This window comes from Nannospalax galili, unplaced genomic scaffold, assembly GCF_000622305.1.
Source record: "Nannospalax galili isolate Female #2095 unplaced genomic scaffold, S.galili_v1.0 scaffold38, whole genome shotgun sequence".
NCBI lineage: Eukaryota > Metazoa > Chordata > Mammalia > Rodentia > Spalacidae > Nannospalax > Nannospalax galili.
In genome coordinates this window covers 714,970-721,142 of record NW_008342636.1, presented here as the reverse complement: position 1 = coordinate 721,142, position 6,173 = coordinate 714,970, and positions in this window count along the sequence as shown.

Here is a 6,173-nt window from a genome sequence, read left to right as displayed (position 1 = left end):
TGAGTTCAACATATACAGGAGGCCTGTGTCCTGCCAGACCCATACCCCCTGTTTCTGCCCAGGCTTGGGGAAATTTTAGGAGCCAATCTGATATATCAGGGTTTGGTTGGATCAGCTCCTGATGGAGTCTATATTCCTCAGTCAGGTCATTGGTGGCTAGGACCTGAACTGGTGCCCTGTTGTGAAGCAGGGTGGCTCCTTTAGCTGTGAAGTGGATCTGTGCCCTCATTTTTGACAATAAATCTCTGCCCAGAAGTGGGTAAGGACATTATGGGATTACTAGGAATGAGTGGGATACCCAGCCCTTCCCTAAATCTACTGTTCTTTGGGTAGTCTATGAATAGGGCTGTTGCCCCCTGTACCCATGTAGTTCTGGAGGACACTGGCCCTCTTGGTTCCAATAAAACCGAATTCTGGGCACCAGTATCCACCATAAACTCAATTGGTTTCCCCTCTATTTTCAGGGTTACCCTGGGCTCAGGGAGGGGAGCTGAGCCTTGTCTCCCCTAGTCACTGTCTTCACCCCCAATTAGAGCCAGTAATACCTTAGCTGATCACTTATTCTTCTTGGGGCAGTCCTTCACCCAGTGCTCTTCCTCTTTGCAGTATGCACACTGGTTTTTCCCTACCTTATTTCGTGGTCTCGATCCCACCGATGAGCTCCCTCCATACTGGGGGTTGGTTGCCAATATCTCTCTGGGGTCCTTCTTGTGGTGGGCCTGTTGTCTCTCCAGGACCCTGGTTGGGCTTGCTTCTGTCTTTTTTCTTTTCTTTCCTCTCTTTGTTCTGCTGTCTCCCTTCTATTATAAACCTTTTCCGCCACTGCTATTAAGTCCCTAAGGTTCTTTTCTCCTAGTCTATCTAAAGATTGTAACTTTCTCTGATGTCAGGGACTGCCTGGTTAATGAAGGCAAACATCACAGTTTGAGCTGATTCCTCCACTTCTGGGTCATACGGAGTGAACTGCCGGAAGGCATCTTGTAACCTCTCTAAGTATGAGGCTGGGCTCTCTTCGGGCCCCTGTCTGACATCATAGACCTTAGACATATTGGTGGGTTTTCGAGCCGACATTTTGAGATCCACTAACAGAGTCTGGCAGTAGACAAGGAGCCTCTCCTTACCTTCTGCCATGTTGTAGTCCCAGTTGGGATAGCTAGGGGGAAAGCTGGCATTAATGATGCCTGGGTCTGTGGTAGGGTCAGCGGTGGGGCCCAGAACCAATTTCTGGGCTGCCTCTAGGATCCTGTTTCACTCCTGGTGGCAATCGTCCCAGGTGGGCTGGTGAGTGAAGTGAACAGTTTCCAATAAGTTAATCAATTCCCTGGGGTTTTCAGAGAAAGGCACATTCTGTGAGCACCAATTGTAAAGATCACTGGTGGCAAAGGGCCAGTAATGAAAAGGCTGATTGCCCTCTCCATCTGGGGGCCCCACCAGCCGGAGGGGGAGGACAATGGTGTCAGGCTGGGGGACTCCCTTCCGGCTCCGTGTGGCCTGCGCAGGTCCCTGTGGAAGCAATGGTGGCTCCTCAAGGTTAGGAGGTGGGGCCTGCACTTGTGGCACTGTTGGTGGGGTGCCCGTCTGAGAGGAGTAGGGTGGGGAAAAGATATCGTTCTCCTCTGTGCCTCCCTGGAGCATGGGTTTCTCTTCTGCCTTTGGTCTGAGAGGGAGGATCTGCAGAGGTAGAGGGGGAGGAGTTGGATTAATCGGGGGAAGGAAGGACTTGACCCAGGCAGGGAGGCCATCAGGTCGTTCGATGAGGCCTTGCCAGGTCACAATGTATGGGATCTGGTCCTCGTGGCCCGTCCATGGGCAGAAGACGTGGTCCTCTACCCTGGAAATCAAACTCAGGTTAAAAGTTCCTTTGGGGGCCATCCAACATTGAAGGAGGGCCAATCAACCAAACATAAAGTTGTCCATTTCTTTTTCTTTTCATCTACACTATTGTTATGGGCAATTGTCTTAACGTCCCCCCAGTGGACTAGTGTAAGATCTAGAGGGGAAGATGGGGTGTTGCCCATAGTATTTATCAGTCCCGTCCATTTCATCAACAAAGAATTTAGAATGAAGATCACAAGACATAAGAACAACACAGACAAACAGAGGGCCCAGAATAAACTACCGTGGCTTTCAGATGGTCTGGACTCTCAGCCGTGTGAGTTCCCCGGTTCGATTATGCCAAAGACCGTACGGATAGGATGCGCGTGTCCCAACAGGGTCGCGAGGTCCTCTGAGGTTTCAGATGGACTAGTGTCCTGGTGGGGTGTCCGATGAGGAACACCCACCCCGATGAGGATGGGGACATCTCCCAAATCCTCCAGGTTGCCTCACTAGCATTTCAGTGATAAAGAAAAACTGAGATCAGATGGCCGCTACCAAAGTGAAAGCATAGAGAAGATAGGCACACACACAGTTTTACAAAAACTTACCCAGCCAGTTGACCACAAACCTTTTGGGATTGGTTCTTCTTGGGGGTCTCTGGGGGGATCCTGGGAGAGCACCCAAATGTTGTACCTCATCCACTGGACCCCAAAAAGACCTCCGAGGACCCAACACACCAAAATGAAAAAGCAAAGGTTTATGGTTTATTCGGGCTTAAGCTCGGTCTCTCAGACCTCACCAACTCAACGGATCCATGCTGAGAGTCCAGAGTAAGGGAGAGTGGAGCCTTTTATAGGTTTTAGACAGGAGAGGAGGGGGATACCGAAAATACATTTTGGTTGGTTCAAGGAGCCCGCGCGCACCAACATAATTTTAAACTGATTAGATGTATAAGATGCAGCCCTGGAAGTTTCTTATTGGTAGGTGCTATTCTCAGGGCTGTGGAATGTGCTGACTGTTATCTGTGGGGCCAGGAGTCTCCATTTTTACCTTATAGGGCAGTTTTCATGCCAGAGCTTGCTTAATCTATAGTTTCCTGGAAGTGGGGGATCAGGGCATGTCTAGGCATGTCTAAAGCAGCAGCCAAGCATTTTACAGAAGCTAAAAGAGCAATTAGTGGGTGTCTGGAGGGATTAGGGGTTAGTGGGTGAATGAAGAGGGTCTCAGGGTCCTACAGATACAAAATCTGCCAAGGCAGCAAGAGGGAAGAAGCTCCACCAAGGGCAGCCTCTCTGCTCGCTGGACTAAGGCAGAGACAAGATGCCGTTCTGAAACACCCTGTTGAGGGCAGCTCAGGGGCCCAGACCCTTCAAGAAGGACACTCTCAGGAAACATAGAGCAAGTGTCATGGGGCCAAACACTGAAACCTGGTCAGCAGAATATCTAGACTGCAGGGATGAAATTCTGAATCAGAACTAAACAATATTCAGTGAGGTGGAAACCTGGTCAGAGCCAGAGTCTTGCTCTGAAAAAACAAACAAAACAAAAACAACAAACAAACAAACTCCAATGACGTAATTCTAGATGTGCGAATCCCAAAGCCAAAACACAAGAAACATGAAAAACCAAGGCAACTTGGCTCCTCCAAGAAATTGCTAATCCCAGAATAATGGCTTCCAGTGAGAGTGAGTTAGGTGAGGTCCCAGATAAAGAATTCAAAAGCATGATGGTGTATATGGTCAATGAAATCAAAGCAGACAGCTATGAACTCCTGAACGAAATCCAGAAGAGTACAAACAGTTGAATAAAATAACACAGTCAAAACAGGCTATGAAAGAGGAATTCAATATAAATTGAAATAAGTGAAAAATCAAACAGAAACACTGAGCATGAAGAATTTAATGTCAAATAAAAAGCTCCATGGAAAATCTCACCATATAATGGATTAAAGAGAGGAGAAGATATCTGGGCTTGAAGATAAGACAGAAGAATTGTAATTTTCAGACAATAACAAAGATTAATAAACAAGAAAGTGAAAACAGAATATTAAAAACCTATGGGCCATCAAGCCTGGTGTGGTGGCATGCATACCTTTAGTCCCAGTACTCAGGAGGCAAAGGCAGGTGGATCTCTGTGAGTTTGAGGCCAGCCTGGTTTACATAGTGAGTTCCAGGCCAGAAAGGGCAGCATAGTGAGACCCTGTTTCAAACAACAAAACAAAACAAAAAAACAAACAAAAAACCTATGGGACACAATAGAAAGACCAAATGGACATAGAAGAAGAATTTCATGCTAAAGGCATGTCAATTCCAGCAGGAAATTCCTGAAATCTAAGGAAACAGATGCCCATCGAGGTACAGGAGGGGTTTACAATACCCAACAGAGAAGACCAGAAAAGAGACTCCCCATGTCATACTATAGCTAAAACACTAATATACAGAACAAAGAAAGTATACTGAAAGCTGTGAAAGAGAAACACCAAGTCACATATAAAGGAATGCTCATTAGAATAATAGCAGATTTCTCAACAGGAACTTTAAAAGCCTTAAGGGATTGGAATGATGTATCATTTCAAGTTCTAAAAGGCTATGGCTGCCAGTCCAGATCTCCATACCTAGTAAAACTACATGTCATAATTGAAGGGGAAAGAAAATCTTTCCATGATAAAAACAGGCTGAGGGAACATGATCCCAAGCCACATCTAGAGAAGATACTTGCTTGAAAGAATCGTTTGGACTAAAGAGAAAGAAACACATTCAGAAGGCTACAGAAAGCGTGAAAGAGGCTAAAATAGTAATTAATCAAAAGAGGTTAGGAAAACACCAAACACTACAAAATCAACAAGGTGATAGGAATTAATATGCAGCTATCAATAACAGTATCTTATAACATCATCATAGGATATTACGAATGATCACAATTCCGCAACCAAAAGACGTAGACTAATGTTGGATTTAAAAGCAGGATCCATTTAGTTGGTGCCACCAAGAAATACTCTTCACCACCAAAGGCAAATGAACATTAGAGTAAAACCATGGTGAAGGTATTCTAAGCAAATGGAAGTAGGAAACAAGCAGGTGGCACTGTTCTGACATCTTGACAAAATAGGCCTCTAACCAAAATTATACAGAAGAAATGAAATGGTCACCTTATATCAATTAAGGGAGCAATCCATGGAGGACATTACAATTCTAAACCTATACACTCCAAACATGGGAGCTTCCAATGTAATGAAACAAATTCTATTAGATGTATAGACAGAGATTAATGACAACACAATTAAAGTGGGTGACTTCATTACTCCACCCTCACTAATAGATAAGTCATCTCTACAGCATAAACAGAAAAACATTAAATAGAATTATAGATCAAAGGAACCTAAAGGGTGTCTATAGAACCTTCCATCCAAACACTACAAAAATATATACTCTTTTCAGCAGCCCATGGAAGTTTTTCTAAAGTAGATTATATACCGGACACAAAGCAAGTCTCAAAAAATATAGGAGGGCAAAGTGTGGTGGTGCATTAATACCAGCATTTGGGAGGCAAAGGCAAAGGCAGGCAGATCTTTGTGAGATTGTGGCCAGCTTGGTATACATAGCAAATTCTAGTCCAGCTGGGTCCACAGGGAGACCCCACCTCAAACAAACAAACAAACAAACAGCAAAAAACAAATTCCAAGAAAAACAAAAACCAAAAAAATCAGAGTGATCTCAAATAGCTTAGCACTTTACCTTAGGGTCTTGAAAACCATGAAGAAGCCAAATCCTAAATCAACAGATAGAAAGAAAGAATTAAGATCAGGGCAGCAATTAATATTAATGAACAATACAATAAAGAAATATATAGCCAACATTATAATAAATGGGGAGAAGCTTCAATCATTGTCAGTAAAATCAAGAATAAGATAAGGGTGTCTACTTTCCCCACTCTTTCATTGTAGTTCTTGAAGTCTTAACTAGAACAATAAGACAAGAGATGCAGTTTAGAGGAATACAGTAGCAAAGGGAGAAGTCGAAGCATTTTCAGGTGATACGATAACAGACCCTGAAGACTCCTTCAGAAAGTGCTTACATCTGATACTCTTTTAGCAAACTGGCAGGTTACAAACTTGACATATACTCTCTCTCTCTCTCTCTCTCTCTCTCTCTCTCTCTCTCTCTCTCTCAAAACAAAACAAAATGTAAAACCAAATAACCAAAACCAAAATCCAGTCTTCAAAGAAACCTAACCAAGAAGTGAAATTCCTCTGTTCTCTCTCTCTCTCTAGCAAAACAAAACAAAACGTAAAACCAAATAACCAAAACTAAAATCCAGTCTTCAAAGAAACCTAACCAAGAAGTGAAATTCCTCTA